At 40.8% G+C, this 18,480-nt stretch overlaps 1 protein-coding gene and 1 pseudogene across 1 annotated transcript in view; one reads left to right on the top strand and one right to left on the bottom strand.

Moving 5' to 3' along the window:
* Positions 1–18,480, bottom strand: part of ALAS2 (5'-aminolevulinate synthase 2) — a 94,759-nt gene that overhangs the window by 40,052 nt on the left and 36,227 nt on the right. The gene's annotated exons all lie outside the window — the stretch shown is intronic.
* Positions 17,240–18,480, top strand: part of LOC112062694 (probable G-protein coupled receptor 160) — a 3,427-nt pseudogene continuing 2,186 nt past the window's right edge.

Genomic DNA, 18,480 nt, shown 5'->3' with positions numbered 1-18,480 from the left:
CATCAACAGATGAATGGATAAAGAAGATGTGGCACATATATACAATGGAATATTACTCAGCCATAAAAAGAAATGAAACTGAGTTATTTGTAATTAGGTGGATAGACCTGGAGTCTGTCATACAGAGTGAAGTAAGTCAGAAGGAGAAAAACAAATACTGTATGCTAACACATATATATGGAATCTAAGAAAAAAATGTCATGAAGAGATTAGTGGTAGGACGGGAATAAAACACAGACCTACTAGAGCATAGACTTGAGGATATGGGGAGGGGGAAGGTTAAGCTCTGACGAAGTGAGAGAGTGGCATGTACATATACACACTACCAAATGTAAAATAGATAGCTAGTGGGAAGCAGCCGCATAGCACAGGGAGATCAGCTCTGTGCTTTGTGACCACCTAGAGGGGTGGGATGGGGGTGGGGAGGGAGGGAGACACAAGAGGGAAGAGATATGGGAACATATGTGTATGTATAACTGATTCACTTTGTTGTAAAGCAGAAGCTAACACACCATTGTAAAACAGTTATATTCCAATAAAGATGTTTTAAAAAAAAGAATACAACTACAAACGTAACAGTTCTCATAGAGCACCTGCTGAACATTAGCGGAAGACTTTGGACACCTAAAAGGACAAGAAACATCCCCTCACAACTGGCTAGGGTGAAAGAAAGAAGAAAAAAAGAAAAGAGGAATCATAAAAGGGACCACCAGGGCTTCCCTGGTGGCGCAGTGTTTGCGCGTCCGCCTGCCGATGCAGGGGAGCCGGGTTCGCGCCCCGGTCTGGGAGGATCCTGCATGCCGTGGAGCGGCTGGGCCCGTGAGCCGTGGCCGCTGGGCCTGCGCGTCCGGAGCCTGTGCTCCGCAATGGGAGGGGCCACAGCGGTGAGAGGCCCACGTACCACAAAAAAAAAAAAAAAGGGACCACCAACCCTGGTGAGAAGCTGAAGGTGAGGGGAGGTCCTCACACACAGAAAAACTCTCTCATGGTGGGGAAGTCAGCTGGGACAGAAAAGGACCTTCAGGGGATCAAAGGAGAATGCAGTGGACAGTCTGTGGAAGGCAGTAAAAAGTAAGAACTGCATGGTCTACACTGCAGCTCTGCACATTCCATCCTGAGTCATGAGCCACCTGTTGCGAAGGGAGGCTGGGTACTGGAAATTGGGGTTTGGAGCATGGACCCAGGGAGGGGACAGCTGTTGGCTGTGAAAAGATAGCTTGAAGGGACAAGAATAAGGAGCTGCACACCTGGGAAAGTCTGCAGAATAAACCTGGGACACCATAAAAGCAAGGTGTCATTTTTGAGTGGCGTACAAGGAGCAGAACTGCCATTATAACCCCTTTCCCCACCTGCTGACTTCTTCAGCCTCCATGGGCATTAGGAAGGGCTCCCATCTGAGTGGGCACACCCATCCCTGGGGCCAGGGTCTCCTCTGCCCATGTGGGCTCCAGGGGCCTGAGTGCTGCCCATACCAAAGCCTCCTTGGGAATCAGCCCTGGGCTCCCCTGCCTGGGATGAGCATCTGCCGATGCTGGCTGGTGCTGAGTGCTAAAGCGTGTGGTTGGGAGAACAGATCCGGGCAGAGGAGTGCTGTAAGCTGCGTGGATATAGCAGTGGGGACAGGAGTGTGGGGATGCACAGCTGGGAATGCCCCTAGAGGAAGTATGCACTGCCTGGAAAGCGGGGCACCATTGTTGAGAGGTGTGAGGGGGTGGGGCCACCACTGCCCCCACATGCCAGCTCCTGCCTCTGCAGGCACTGCCAGGCACTCCTACCAGAGTGAGCATGCCCCAGCCTGTTGCAACTGCCTGCTGGTCACTGCTGCTGCAGGCAACTCATGAACACCCCAATTGTGGCCGCCATACCCCTCCCTGGCCTGAGTAAGTGTGCCCCAAGCAGCCGCTGCTTTCACTCACTCACACCTGGGCAAGGAACAGATGCCTGAGTGTGGTACACATGCAGAGGTGGGGTCAAAATGAGAACTGAGCCCCAGGGGCCATGCGACTAAGGAAGAGGAATGGAAGTCTTTCCATGCAGCTGCACAAGCCATGGATTAAATCCCCAAGATTGGCTTGGTAAATCCAGACTCTGTGGAATACCTGAATAGACAATGAGTGTTCCCACAATTGAGACCGATCTAGCCTTCACAGGACTGGAGTTTGAGGGAACATACATGTGGGAGTCAAGCCAGGTCAGAGTCTGAGCTGGCCCCACAGTGCCCACAGTAGGTCCAGAGACCTACCTAGAGGTATTGGAGGTCCTCCTGGGAAGGTGGGGATTGGCTGTGGCTCACTGAGGGAGCAAGGACACTGACAGAGGAGGGCCCAGGAAAATATTCTTAATTCTATTATTCTTTTTTTGTTTGTTTCATTTTGTTCAGTTGTTGGTGTTGTTCCTTTTATTATTTTTTATCATTTATTTTTATTTTTTAAATATATATATTTTTTCTATTTTTACTTTACTTGTTTCTTGTTTTGTTCTTTGCTTTTTCATTTTACTTTTTCTTTATTTTTTTGATTGTTTATATGTGCATATTTTATGTTTTCTTCACTTTTCTTGTTTGTTTGCTATCTGTTTTTGTTTTATTTTTCATTTTTTATTTTTGTTGGTTAAGGCCTTATTGACTTTTCTCATGTTTGAATTCTTTTGTTTGTTTGTTCTCCTGTTTTTTTAAATTTTTTAATTTTATTTTATTCTATGTGTGTGTGTTGTGTTGTTCTTGCTGCTGTTTGTTTGCTGTTGTTTTTGCTCTTTGCCTTAGGTTTCGTTTCTGTTATTTCTTTTATCTCTGGCTACATTGGGCAGCTTGTGGGCACTTGGTTTCCCATCCAGGGGTCAGGCCTGGGCCTCTGGGGTGGTAGTACTAAGTCCAGCACACTGGACCGCCAGAGAATAGCTGGGCCCAGGGAATATTAATCGGTGTGCATACTTCCGGAGATATCCATATCAACACCAAGACGCAGCCCCACACAACAGCCTGCAGGCTCCAGTGCTGGACACTTCACACCAAGCAACCAGCAAGACAGGAACATAGCCTCACTCATCATCAGACAGGCTGCCTAAAGTCATACTAAGATCACAGACACCCCAAAACACACTACCTGTTGTGGCCCTGCCTTTCAGAGGGAAAAGACTCAGCTTCACACCCCCAAGCACAGGCACCAGTCCCTCCCACTGGGAAGCCTACACAAGCCCCTGGACCAACCTCACTGACTGGGAGCAGACAACAAAAGCAAGAGGAACTACAGACACTGCAGCCTGAGGAAAGGAGACCATAACAGTAGGTTAGACAAAATGAGATGACAGAGAAATATATCACAGAAGAAGGAGCAAGGTAAAACCCCACAAGACCAAATAAATGAAGAGGAAATAGGCAATATACCTGAAAAATTCAGAGTAATCATAGTAAAGATGAGCCAAGACCTCAAAAATAGAATGGAGACACAGATTGAGAAGATACAAGAAATATTTAACAAAGACCTAGAAGAACTAAAGAACAATCAGTGATGGAGAACACAAAACTGAAATGGAAAATACACTAGAAGGAATCAATAGGAGAATAACTGAGGCAGAAGAACTAATAAGTGATATGGAAGATAGAATAGTGGAAATAACTACTGCAGAGCAGAATAAATAAATAAGAATGAAAATAATTGAGGACAGTCTCAGAGACCTCTGGGACAGCATTAAATGCACCAACATTCGAACTATAGGGGTCCCAGAAGAAGAAAAGGAAAGGTACTGAAAAATATTTGAAGAGATTATAGTTGAAAAATTCCCTAATATGGGAAAGGAAACAGTCAACCAAGTCCAGGAAGCACAGAGAGTCCCATTCCTACAGGAAAAATTCAGGGAGAAACACACTAAGACACATATTAATCAAACTATCAAAAATTAAATACAAAGAAAAATCCAAGATTTTGGATCATTTTTACTATCATTACTCTGAATTCTTTTTCAAGTAAATTGCCTATTTCCTCTTCATTTGTTTGGTCTGGTGGGGTTTTATGTTGCTCCTTCATCTGCTGTGTGTTTGTCTGTCTTCTCATTTTGCTTAACTTACTGTGTTTGGGGTCTCCTTTTCCCAGGCTACAGGTTGGTAGTTCACGTTGTTTTTGGTGTCTGCCCCCAGTGGCTAAGGTTGGTTCAGTGGGTTGTGTAGGCTTTCTGGTGGAGGGGACTAGTGCCTATGTTCTGGTGGATGAGGCTGGATCTTGTCTTTCTGGTGGGCAGGTCCGCATCTGGTGGTGTGTTTTGGGGTGTCTGTGACCTTATGATTTTAGGCAGCCTTTCTGCTAGTGGGTGGGGTTATGTTCTTGTCTTGCTAGTTGTTTTGCATAGGGTGTCCAGCACTGTAGCTTGCTGGTCGTTGAGTGGAGATGGGTCTTAGCATTGAGATGGAGATCTCTGGGAGATTTTCACCATTTGATATTACATGGAACCAGGAGATCTCTGGTGGACCAATGTCCTGAACTCAGCTCTCCCACCTATGAGGCTCAGGCCTGACACCCAGATGGAGCACCAAGACCCTTTCAGCCACATGACTCAGAAGAAAAGGGAGAAATAAAAGAAAAAAATAATAAAGTTATTAAAACTAAAAAAGTATTATTAAAAATTTTTTTAAGTAAAAAAAATATGAGAGCAACCAAACCAATAAACAAATCCACCAATGATAAGAAATGCTAAATCTATGCTAGGATAAACATAAAAATTAGAAACTAGTCAGGTGCATACAGCAAACCCCAAGTCTACAGTTGCTCCCCAAGTCCACCACCTCAATTTTGGCATGATTCGTTGTCCCTTCAGTTATTCCACAGATGCAGAGTACATCAAGTTGCTTGTGGGGGTTTAATCTGCTGCTCCTGAGGCTGCATGGAGACATTTCCCTTTCTCTTCTTTGTTTACACAGCTCCTGGGGTTCAGCATTGGATTTGGCCCCACTTCTGCAAGTAGGTCGCCTGAGGGCGTCTGTTTTTCGCCCAGAATGGAGGGGCTTAAAGAAGCGGCTGATTAGTGGGCTCTGGCTCACTCAGGCTGGCGGGACGGAGGGGTATGGAATGTGGACCGAGCCTGTGAGGGCAGAGGCCGGTGTGCCATTGCAACAGCCTGAGGTGTGCCGTGTGTTCTCCCGGAGAAGTTGTCCCTGGATCACGAGACCCTGGCAGTGGTGGGTTGCACAGGCTCCAGGGAGGGAGGTGTGGATAGTGACCTATGCTTACACACAGGCTTCTTGGTGGCTGCAGCAGCAGCCTTAGCATTTCATGCCCATCTCTTGTGTCCACGCTGATAGCCGTGGCTCAAGCCCATCTCTAAAACTCATTTAGGTGGTGTTCTGAATCTCCTCTCCTTGTGCACCCTGAAACAATTGTCTCTTAACTCTTAGGCAGTTCCAAACTTTTACCTGCACTCCCTCCCAGTTAGCTGTGGTGCACTAACCCCCTCCAGGCTGTGTTCACACAGCCAACTCCAGTCCTCTCCCTGGGATTTGACCTCCGAAGCCTGAGCCTCAGCTCCCAGCCCCCACCCACCCCAGTGGTTGAGCAGAAAAGCTTCTCAAGCTGGTGAGTGCTGTTTGGCACTGATCCTCTGTGCAGGAATCTCTCCACTTTGCCCTCTGCACCCCTGTTGCTGCGCTCTCCTCCGTGGCTCCAAAGTTTCCCCCCCTGCCAATCCCCCCGTCTCTGCCAGTGAAGGGGCTTCCTAGTTTGTGGAAACTTTTCCTCCTTCACAGCTCCCTCCCAGAGGGGCAGGTCCAGTCCACATTCTTTTGTCTCTGTGTTGTCTTTTTTCTTTTGCCCTATCTAGGTACGGGGGGAGTTTCTTGCCTTTTGGGAAGTCTGAGATCTTCTGCCAGTGTTCAGGAGGTGTTCTGTAGGAGTTGTTCCACATGTAGATGTATTTTTGATTTATTTGTGGGGAGGAAGGTGATCTCTACGTCTTACTCCTCCACCATCTTGAAGGTCCTCCCAGCATAGTTTTTTGTTTGTTTGTTTGTTTGTTTTGTGGTACACGGGCCTCTCACTGTTGTGGCCTCTCCCGTTGTGGAGCACAGGCTCCAGATGTGCAGGCTCAGCGGCCATGGCTCACGGGTCCAGCTGCTCCGTGGCAGGTGGTATCTTCCTGGACCGGGGCACGAACCCATGTCCCCTGCATCAGCAGGCGGACTCTCAACCACTGCGCCACCAGGGAAGCCCCCAGCATAGTTATTTTTAATTCTTTTGTTTTTTTAACCTTTACACTCGAGTTAAATGTGATTTACACACCACCATTAAAGTTTTGTAGTATTTTGAGTTTGACTATATACTTACATTTACCAGTGAGTTTTATACTTTTAGTTTTATACTTTTATAGGTTTACATGTTACTAATTAGCATCATTTTGGTTCAGCTTGAAGAACTTCCTGTAGCATTTCTTGTAAAGGCAGGTTTAGTCGTGATTAATTACCTCACTTTTTGTTTGGCTGGCAGTTTTATCTCTTCTTTATTTCCACAGGACAGCTTTACTGGGTAAAGTATTCTTGGTAGGCTTTTTTTTTTCTTTCAGCATTTTGAACATATCATCTCACTCTCTCCTGAACTGCAAGGTTTCTACTGAGAAATCTAGAATCTCATGGAGTTTCTCTTGTATGGAATGAATCACTTTTCTCTTGGTGAATTCAAAATTCTCTTTGTCTTTGATTATTTACAGTTTGATTGTAATGTGTCTTGGTGAAATTCAATTTGAGTTGAACCTCTTTGGGCACCTTTGACCTTCATGTTCCTGGATATCCATAAATAGATCTTTCAAGATTTGGAATGTTTTCAGCCATTATTTCTTTAAGTAAGCTTTACATCTCTTTCTTGCTCTCTTCTTCTTCTGGGACTCTCATAATCTGTATATTAGTTCCCTCATGGTGTCTGATGAATCCTGTAGGCTATCTTTGGTCCTTTCACTCTTTGTTGTCCTCTGACATGATAATTTCAAATGACCTGTCTTTGAGTTCACAGATTTTTATTCTGCATGATGAAGTCTGTTTTTGGTGTTCTCTATGGAATTTTTCTTTATTCTATGTTTTCTTCAGCTCTAGAATTTCTCTTTGGTTCTTTTTCATTATTTCTATTTCTTTATTGAAATTCTAATTTTATTCATGTATGGTTTTCCTGATTTTGCTGAATTATCTGTGTTCTCTGGTAGCTCACCAACATCCTTAAAACAACTATTTTGAATTTTTGTCAGACAATTCATAGCTCTTCATTTCTTTGGGGTCAGTTACTGGAATATTATTATGTTCCTTCGGTAGTATCATGCTTTCTTGATTTTCCATTAACCTTGAAGACCTTTTTTGCTGTTGTCACATTTGAAGATGTAGTCACCTCCTACAGTTCTTACAGACTGGCTATAGGAGAGAAACACCTTCACCAGTTAGCCCAGCTATGGATTTTGAGGCACTTTCAGACCATTTCTATGGATGCACCAACTCTGCACTTTTTGTTCCCTCTTAGGAGGAGGGAATTCCTAAGATGTTAAGCCTCTCTTGATCCCACAATACCTGGCAAGGTGCTGAGAGCCTCCTGTTTGTTTACCATAGGGCAGTTCCCTGAAATGCTCAAGTTTGTGTGCCTTCTCCCAATTCTGCAGAGTTGAGATGGCCGTTGGCATGTTTTCTCAAGCTGTCTGCAGAGGATCACACTTGCGATCTGTGGGGTCAAGCAATGGGAGCCGGCCACAGGGGAGGCTGAATACAGCTGTGTTTTGGGAATTCCTGTGGGCCAGTTGGGGGAGGGAGCGTTCTGAAGGTGAGACATACCAAGTGACTCATGGGTGTGCCTCCTGTTGTGGTCTGTGAAGCTGACAATAGGATCTATGGCCCATTATTGAATTCTGAGCCCTGGTTGTTGTGAGTCCCCACTTCTTTTCCCTACACCCAAACTCTTCCACCTACCTCAGTATTCTGGGTGGGGCAAGAAAGAAGTGGACTTTTTGCTGGGGAAGCCATGAGTTCACTCACTATGTTTTCACTCTCCCTTGTGGGAGAAATTGTGTTGAGGGGATCTCTCTTGGCACTGAGCTGTGCAGCCTTGGGGGAGGGGTGATGTGGGTCAGGTGAAACTGTGCTTCTTACCCTCTTCAGTGTGTCTATTCTGGGATTATTTTGCTCCATTGGTGTGCTGGAATTTCTCTGGACTCCAGAACTTCCACAAAGGTACTCTTATGCTGGGGTGATTATGAAAATCTATCCCTCTGTGGGAAGAGGATGGTAGAAAGGATGGTATTCTACCATCTTGCTGAATGTGATATTAACGGTAGGTTTTTGTAGATGAACTTCTCAAATTGAGGAAGTTCCCATGGTCCTACTTTGCTGAATGGGCATTGGATTTTGTTCAATCCAATTTCTGCATATATATATATATATATATATTCATGCAATTATCTTCTTCAGACTGTTGATAGGATAGATTATATCAATTGATTTTCAAATTTTGAACCACTCTTGCATATCTGAATAAATTCAAGACCATCATGTAGGTCTGGCCCAGGCTCCTACATTGCACCAGGTCCTGGTGCAAATGAGATCTTGTGTTCATCCTCCAATATTGGAGTCTCTGTTTCCCCCACTCTTCTGGAGCTCCTGTGAACAAGACCTGGTGGCCTTCAAAGCCAAATGCTCTTAGGGCTCCTTCTCCTGTAGCCAGACCCCCAGCCTGGGGAGCATGACATGGGGTTCAGAACTCACACACCCATGGGAGAACTTCTGTGATATAATTATTCTCCAGTTTCTGGGTCACCCACTGGGGGGTATGAGATTTGATTAAATTGTGAGTGCACCCCTCCTACCATCTCATTGTGATTTCTTCTTTGTCTTCAGTAGGTTCCAGTCTTCTTTATTGTTGATTGTTCAGCAGTTGGTTGTGATTTTATGTTCTCGTGGGAAGAGGTGAACTAAGCATCTTCTACTCCACCATCTTGTCTTCTCTCCTCTGAAACAGAGTCATTCCAGACAACCCTGCCAACATGGCACTGCGAGCTGTGTGGCAATAACAATTTAATTTTGATTGCATACAAAAACTCTATACTTTTACTTTACCATCACGTTTATGTTTTTGATGTCACGATTTATATTGTTTTACTTAGTGTATCCATTATCAAATTATTTAGCTAAAGTTATTTTTAATTTATTTTTGTGTGTGTGTCTTTTAACCTCTACACTCAAGTTAAATGTGATTTACACACTGCCATTACAGTTTTGGAGTATTTTGAGTTTGACTATAGTGAGTTTTATACTTTTACAGGTTTACATGTTACTAATTAGCATAATTTTGGTTCAGCTTGAAGACTCCCTTTAGGATTTCTTGTAAAGGCAGGTTTTGTGGTGATTAATTACCTCATTTTTTGTTTGGCTGGCAAAGTTTTATCTCTCCTTTATATGCAAAGGACAGCTTTGCTGAGGAAAGTATTCTTGGTAGGCATTTTTTTTTCTTTCAGAATTTTGAATACATCATTCTCTCTCCTGACCTGCAAGGTTTCTACTGAGAAACCCAGTCTTACGGAGTTTCTCTTGTAGGGAATGAGTCACTTTTCTCTTGGTAAATTCAAAATCTCACATGTTCATGATATAGGCACTGTTCTTATAAATTATAGTATTTGATTTACTACTATTTTATTGAGGATTTTGTATTTGTGTTAATGAAAGATATTGATGTGTATTTTTCTTATAATGTTTTTGCCTGGGCTTGGTATTAGGACAAAGCTGGCCTCATAGAATGAGTTAGGAAGTATTCTACCTTGTTCTATCTCCTGGAGTAGCTTTTACAGAACTGATGTAATTCCTTCTTCAATTATTTGTTAGAATTCAATGGCCAACCCATCTTGGCCTGTGGTTTTCTGCTTTGGAAGGTATTAATCATTAATTCAACTCCTTTAATAAATAGAAGCCTATTCAGATTGTTTATTTCTTCTTGTGGGAGTATTGGATAATTGTGTCTTTTTAGGAATTGGTCAGGGTTATCAAGTTTGTGGGCATAGAGTTGTTTATTATATACTGTTACCCTTTCAGTGCCTATGGGATCTGTAGTGATCTCTTCGCTTTCATTTCTTATATTAGCAACTTATATCCTCTTTTTTCTTAGCTAGCCTGGATAGAGGCTTGTCAATTATATTGGTCTTTTCAAAGTATTTGCTTTTGGTTTTCAGATTTTCTCCAATGATTTCTTATGATGCCTTTTCACAGTAAATTGTAAACTTAGAATCAGAAAGGTTAGATTTTTCACCAAATTAAGCAACAATATTCCAACTCTGGGCCTGTGTTACATCTCAATGCCTGAATATTAATTTTCAAACATAAATTCCTTTTGAGGCTAGGTCCATATTGCAATATTCTGATGAATGACAACATGAAATGACTTGTTATTTCTCCTGTACAGTCAGTGCAGTTTGGCAGTTTATTTAATGAAATTAGCTATTTAGTGCTGGACATTCATAGTGGAGGCTGAGAACATAGCAGCCCTAATCCTCATTACCATTGTTAGTTTAAATATTAGTCTAAATATTAGTTGAGCACATGTCTGCTAGCAATTGAACATATGTTATACCATTATACCTTCAGAACTTTCCTAGCATGTAGATATTCTTGTTGCCATTTTACAATGGACCATTTTACAAGGGTCAAGAAGTTGACTTGCCCCAAATTGAGTGACAAACCTAATTTTGCTAGATTTTCTCCTCTTGATATTGTGTCAGTGGCTAATCCTCAGTTTCTTATTCAATAAAATAGGGAACATTCCTACATGATCTGCCTCTTTTGTTCTTAGGTTAAATAGAACATATTGCTTCAGTGTCTGTGTGGATCAAAGGAGATCACACATGTGAGGCAATTTGGGCATCAGTTGCTCAGAGTAAAATGCTCAACAAATCATATTAATTCTAGTCAGTACTATGGTTATGAGTAGGTCCACTACTGTAAAAATTTCCAGACTGTGGTCAACTGATGACGAAAAATACACTGCATTCTATGGAGGGTAAGCTTTCTTTTACAAACGTTCTTTTTTTTAATGTTCCTTAAAATGCATCTTGATAGTAGTGACATCAACAAAAATGCCAGATTAGGGAGTTCCAAAGGACCATCCCTCTACAAAAGCACTGGTAAAATCAACATCAAAATCAACTTTTCAGATGTCTGGAAAGCAGTCAAAGGTTTATAGCAACCAATCGAATGCTTAAACAAGAAAAAGGTGACTAAAACCTGGTAGGAGTGCATTGTGACATTTTAACTTACTTTTGTCCCACCCCACCTCCTGGGTTTTATGTCAACCCATGTTCCCAGTGTGGTTTCCTGGTGCTGGTGAAAGCAGCAGATCCTTGTTCTCAAAGAATTGTGATTGTCCGTTTGGAAATGTCTGGTGGCTCCCTGAAGGTCTAATGCAAAGGTCTTACCTTTTTTTCACCTAATTCAGATCTCTCTCATCTCAGAGAAGTGACTTTGGGGACAGTGTTCCTCAAAAACATTTACATGCAAATTGTGATAGTTAATATTTTTTGTCAACGTGCCTGGTTATGGTGTCTAGTTGTTTGGCCAAACACCACTCTGGATGTTGCTGTGAAGATATTTTTAGATGTGATTAATATTTACAGTTAGTAGACTTGGAGTAAAGCAGATTACTCTTCATTATTTGGGTGGGCATCATCCAAGGCGAAGCTCTAAGGGCAAAGTCTAAGGTTTCTTGAACAAGCTTTTTTTCTTCCTCAAGTCTGCTGCATAGAAATCCTGCCTGAGTTTCCTACCTGATGGCCTTTCCGGCTGATTTCAGATTCAAGACTGTAAAATCATCTTTCACCTGAATTTTCAGCCTGCTGTTCTGTCTTACAAGTTACATGCTTCAATTCCTTATACTAAATTCTTCTCTCTTTCTCTGTCTCTTTTTACGTATGTGCAGTGTGTGTGTGTTTGTGTATAAACAAGAAATGAAGGTGAACGCAGAGTTGTAATCTGCCTAGGTAAGTGTTGAAGTTGTGCCCAAATGCACACACATAGTCTACCTGAAAAGACTGAGTTTTTTTTTTTATCCAAACATTTAAGGGGTTCTCTGTGAAAACACTGGCTAATGAAATAAAAGCTAATGGACAAATAAATGAACTAATAAAAGCTAATGAACAAAGGTAATGAGATAGTCTTCAATGACCACATACGGCAAAGGATAGAGTCTCTCAAAAATAATTTTTAAAAGTCCCTAAAAATACAAACAACAATAAACTCAAGAAAGGGAGGAGAATTTCATTTCCAGAGTTGCCTCTTTATAACATTCCAAATGTAGTTTTCAACAAAAATTTCAAAGAATGAGAAGAGATAAGAACCTATGTACTGTCAACTGACAAAAAATGCACAAGCTAACAGTTGAGAAATACGTTTTATTCAGAAGACATAATGAGGACTTAAGCCTGGGAGACAGCCTCTCAGCTCTCAGGGACTACTCTAGCAAGGTAAGGAAGGAGCCGGGATATATAGGAGTTTCCGCCAAAAAACACTAGGTAGTTGGAAGGAAAAACCAGACATCTCAAGTTAATGAATTAGGCACTTTTCTATGTACGGGAAGATGCAAGATTTGGGGCTCATTGAAATCATTCCTTTGATGTGCACCTTAACTGTCTAGGGGCAGTATCCTGTTTTCTCCATCCTGAATTCCCTCAGAGTACACCTTCAGGGTGGGGGGCATCTGCAGTGGCTGATGGCTTGATGGCTGCAACATCCTTTGTTTACTGATATGGCAGGTGACATTCTTTGTCCACAGTACCATTTACAAAATAAATAATTAGTGGAAATGGTCCATGAAGAAGAACAGATATTGGAATTACTAGAAAAGGCATTTAAATACCTGCTTTAAATATGCTCAAAAAGATAAAGGAAACTATGAATAAAGAATTAAAGGAAATCAGGAGAACAATGTCTCACAAAATAGAAAATTGTAATAAATAGATTGAAACTGTGAAAAGGAACCCATAAAATTCTGGAGCTGGAATGTCAGATAACAAATGAAAAATTCACTACATCACAGAAATTATCTAAAATATATTGTAGGCCTAAATGTAAAATGTAAAACTCTAAAACTCATAGAAGATAACGTAAGAAAAAAAGTCTAGAAGACTTTGGATATCGCAGTGACTTTTTAGATACAACAGCAAAGGCACAATCCATTAAAAACAACTGATAAGTTGGACCTAATTAAAATTTAAAACATCTTCTCTGCAATAGACACTATCAGGAGAATGAAAACACAAACCATGGACTGAGAGAATATATTTACAAAAGCATATCTGAAAAAGGACTGTTATCCAAAACATACAAACACTTAAAACCCAACAATAAAAACCCAAAAAACTCAATCAAAAAAATGGGCCAAAGACCTTCACAGACATCTCACCTCAGAAGATATGCAGATGGAAAATAAAGGTAGGAAGAGATGCTCCACATCATATGTTATCAGGAAAATTCCAATTAAAACAATGAAATACCACTACACACCTATTAGAATGGACAAAATCTGGAATACTGACAAGAACAAATGCTGGTGAGAATGTACAGCAATGGGACCTCTCATTCATTGCTGGTGGAAATACAAATGGTATAGCCAACTTTTGAAGATAGTTTGGCAATCTCTTATGAAACTAAACACACTCTAATATATTATCCAGGAATCACACCCCTTGGTATTTACCCAAAGAATTTAAAAACTTATGTCCACAAAAAAATCATGCACTTGTATGTTCATAGCAGCTTTATTCATGTTTGCCAAAATTTAGAGGCAACCTTGAAGTTCAACCTTCAGTAGGTATAATGGAAACATAAACTGTGGTACATCCAGACAATGGAATATTATTCAGTGCTTAAAAGAAATGAACTGTCAAGCCATGAGAAGACAATGAGGAACCTTAAATGCATATTACTAAGTGAAAGAAACCAATCTGAAAAAGCTACACAGCTGTAAGATTCCAGCTTCATGATATTTTGGAAAAGGCAAAACTATGGAGACAATAAGAAGATCAGTGGTTGCTAGGGTTTCAGGTGGGGAGGCATGAATATGTGGAGCACAGAGGAATTTTAGGGCAGTAAAAACACCCTATATGGCTCTATAATGATGGATACATGTCATTTATACATTTTTCCAAATGTATAAATGCATTTCCATTTATGCATGTATAAATGTGCATTTCCATAGAATGCACAGTACCGAGTGAACCCTCATATAAACTATGGACTTTGGGTACTTATGATGGATGTGACAATGTGAGTTCACCAATCATAACAGATGTACCACTCTGGTGAGGGATGTTGATAATGCGGGAAGCTATGCATATGTAGAGGCAGGGAGTAATTGGGAAATTTCTGTACCTTTCTCTTAATTTTGCTGTGAAACCAAAATTGCTGTTAAAAATAAACATGCACACCACACACACACACACACAGACACACACACACAGGAACATATAACAGGAGCCACATAGATAATTTTATTTTTTATTTATTTTTATTTTATTTATTTATTTATTTATTTATTTATTTATTTTGCGGTACGCGGGCCTCTCACTGTTGTGGCCTCTCCCGTTGTGGAGCACAGGCTCCTGACACGCAGGCTCAGCGGCCATGGCTCACGGGCCCAGCTGCTCCGCGGCATGTGGGATCTTCCCGGACCGGGGCACGAACCCGTGTCCCCTGCATCGGCAGGCGGACTCTCAACCACTGCGCCACCAGGGTAGCCCACATAGATAATTTTAAACATTCTTGTGGCCACATTAAGAAAAGTAAAAAGAGGTGAAAGAATTTTTTTTAATTCAGTAGAGGTTTTCAACAGCAGATTTAAAATCACAGAAGAAACAGTAAAGTTGAAGGCCAGGCACTTGAGATCATCCATTCTGACTATGAGAAGGAGAAAATAATGAAGCAAAATGAAAAGAGACCAAGAGAACTATGGTGCACCATCGTTAGCACCAATGCATGCATTACAGAAATCCCAGAAGGAGGAGAGAGAGAAAGTGGCAGAAAGAATATTTGAAGAAATAATGGAAAGAGCTGTATAGGAGCTGTATTTTGTACACTATTGAAGCTAAGTAGGTATTAATTAATTTGTCCTAGCAAATTGACCCTCAGCCCTGGTGCCATCCAGACCTGCTGTCTACATGAACAGCTTCCCCAAGAGCAGAAAAGAGAGAAGAGTCATCAAGGGAGAATTAGACAAATCAAAGTCCTCTGAGCAACTGATAAAACAACTGTTGATAAATAGAATACCAAAAGGAATATTATAGATCTGAAGAAACAGTCAACTAAAACACGATCTAATTGACATATATAGAACACTCCAGTCAATAACAGGCAGAATACATTTTTTTCAAGTTCCCGCAGAACATTCACCAACATAGACCTTTATCCTGGGCCATGAAACAAACCTTAACAAGTTGAAAAGAAATGATATCATTCATGCAGAGTGCGTCCTCTGACCATAATGGAACAAAATGGGAAATCAATAATGGAAAGACAACAGGAAAAATCTCTGAACACATTGAAATGAAACAACATATTTATAAATAGTCCATGGGTCAAGAAGGAGATCACAAAGGAAATAAAATATACATGGAACAGAATAAAAATGAAGTTGCTGGAACAGTGACGACAGGGAAATTTATAGCACTAAATGCTTATATTAGAAAAGAGAAAAGGTCTCAAGTAAATGTTTCTATCCCAATAAACTAAGAAAATAGAGAAAAATAAACCAAAAGAAATTACAAGAAGGGAAATAATAAACACCAGAATGGAAATCAAATTGAAAATAGGAAAACAACAGAGACTATCAAAGAAATTGTTATTTTTTCAAAACTGTCACTGAAATTGACAACAAGAAATAATGGAAAGAGCTGTATAGGAGCTGTATTTTGTACACTATTGAAGCTAAGTAGGTATTAATTAATTTGTCCTAGCAAATTGACCCTCAGCCCTGGTGCCATCCAGACCTGCTGTCTACATGAACAGCTTCCCCAAGAGCAGAAAAGAGAGAAGAGTCATCAAGGGAGAATTAGACAAATCAAAGTCCTCTGAGCAACTGATAAAACAACTGTTGATAAATAGAATACCAAAAGGAATATTATAGATCTGAAGAAACAGTCAACTAAAACACGATCTAATTGACATATATAGAACACTCCAGTCAATAACAGGCAGAATACATTTTTTTCAAGTTCCCGCAGAACATTCACCAACATAGACCTTTATCCTGGGCCATGAAACAAACCTTAACAAGTTGAAAAGAAATGATATCATTCATGCAGAGTGCGTCCTCTGACCATAATGGAACAAAATGGGAAATCAATAATGGAAAGACAACAGGAAAAATCTCTGAACACATTGAAATGAAACAACATATTTATAAATAGTCCATGGGTCAAGAAGGAGATCACAAAGGAAATAAAATATACATGGAACAGAATAAAAATGAAGTTGCTGGAACAGTGACGACAGGGAAATTTATAGCACTAAATGCTTATATTAGAAAAGAGAAAAGGTCTCAAGTAAATGTTTCTATCCCAATAAACTAAGAAAATAGAGAAAAATAAACCAAAAGAAATTACAAGAAGGGAAATAATAAACACCAGAATGGAAATCAAATTGAAAATAGGAAAGCAACAGAGACTATCAAAGAAATTGTTATTTTTTCAAAACTGTCACTGAAATTGACAACCCTCTAGCAAGACTGACAAAAATACCAGAGAGATGACACAAATCACCAGTGCCAGGAGTTAAACAGAGGATGTGGTTCCAGAGTCTGCAGCTTACAAAGTATAATATGGGAATACTATGAATACTCTCATAAACTCAACAATTAGGAAGAAAAGGACCAATTCCTCAAAAACCAAAAAGTATCAAAACTCAAATAAGATTAAATAAGTAGACATCTGAATAGCACTAAAACTATTCAAGAACTTGAATTTTTAATTAAAAAATAACTTCCAAAAAAATTTCTGGGCCCAGATGATTTAAATAGAAAATTATTTGAATCAGTTAAAGAAGTCACACCAATCCACACAACCTCTGTCAAAAATTAAAAGGAGGAAAATCTTCCCATCTCATTTGATGAGGCCAATATTAACCTGACACCAAAACCAGACAAAGACAATACCAAAAAAGCCATTAGGTATCAAATCCCTCATGAATGTAAGCACAAAAATTGTTAAGAAAATATTAGCAAGCCAAATCTAACACTGTATAAAAAAATTATACATCATGACCAAGTGAGAGTTTTTCCAGGTTTGCAGTGTTGTTTCAACATTCAAAAAATCAATTAATGTAGTCCACAAAGGCTAAAGAACAAAAATAATATGATTACATCCAGGAACAGAGAAGATTATTGACAAAATCCAACACCAATTCATGATAACAAATTTTCAGAACATTAGGGATAGTGATTAATTACCTAAGCTTGGTAAAGAACATCGACAAAAACACTACAGCTAACTTCATACTTAATAGTGAGAGACTGAATGGTTATCACTAAGATTGGGAACAAGGAAAGGATGACCAACATCTCCACTCTTATTCAAAAAAAGGAAGTTCTAGCCCCTAAAATAAGTATGATAAGAAAAAGAAATGAAAAATATATAGATGGGAAATGAAGAAATAAAACTGCCGATATATGCAGATGACATTGTCTACATAGAAAATAGCAAGAAAACTACAAAAAAGAACCTAAACAAAAAAACACTCCCAAGCACCCACAAACCCCCAAAACAAAAGCAAAAACAAAAATTGAGTTAAATCAGGTCTGTGGATAAAAAATCAGCACTCAAAAGTCAATTGTGGCTTGGAGCCTAGGCCTGCACTTCCTGGTCAAGAGCCCTCAGAACCCTCAGAACTTGGACAGGATTGTAACTGGCCCCAGTGACCCTGCTCCCTGCCCCCCGCCTTTGCCTCTGCTCCAGGGCACTGCACAGGATGGGCGGGACAGAGCCAAGAGGGTGTGAGGGGTTCCTGCGCCTCCCTGGGGCAGTCACCTGGGGTCCAGGGCTGCTGGTGCTGGGGCGGTGACCTCATGGCACATCTGGTCGGGCCCCCAGTGCCTGGGAAGCCCAGCACCAGCCAGAGGATCTATGTCTGGGGTGGTATCCAGAGGTGGCTGCAGGGGACATTCCTCCACATTCAGGGGGATGCAACCAGGTGGAGCTGGCCAGCTGGGAAAAGTATAGCTAAGAGGAAATGCACTGCCTTCCTCCACACTTGTGCAAGGGACTCGGAATTTATTCACTGGGCATTGTGGTGTAGCAAAATGAAATGCAAGGAATCAAAAGTAAGATAATTGAAGGCAGTAAAGCTGAAATAAAACATAAACATCATCAGAAAGACCCAATGGAGAAAGCAAAAGATGGAAAATAAAATAAAGCAGTGTTTTATCGTATGTATTTCAGCAGGCCTTTTTTTTTTTTTTTTTTTTTTTTTTTTTTTTTTTGTGGTACACGGGTCTCTCACTG

The sequence above is a fragment of the Physeter macrocephalus genome, chromosome 21 (genome assembly GCF_002837175.3).
Source record: "Physeter macrocephalus isolate SW-GA chromosome 21, ASM283717v5, whole genome shotgun sequence".
In the NCBI taxonomy this organism is placed as follows: domain Eukaryota; kingdom Metazoa; phylum Chordata; class Mammalia; order Artiodactyla; family Physeteridae; genus Physeter; species Physeter macrocephalus.
Note: the sequence above shows the minus strand (reverse complement) of the source record. Positions and strands in the feature narration are given on the sequence as shown.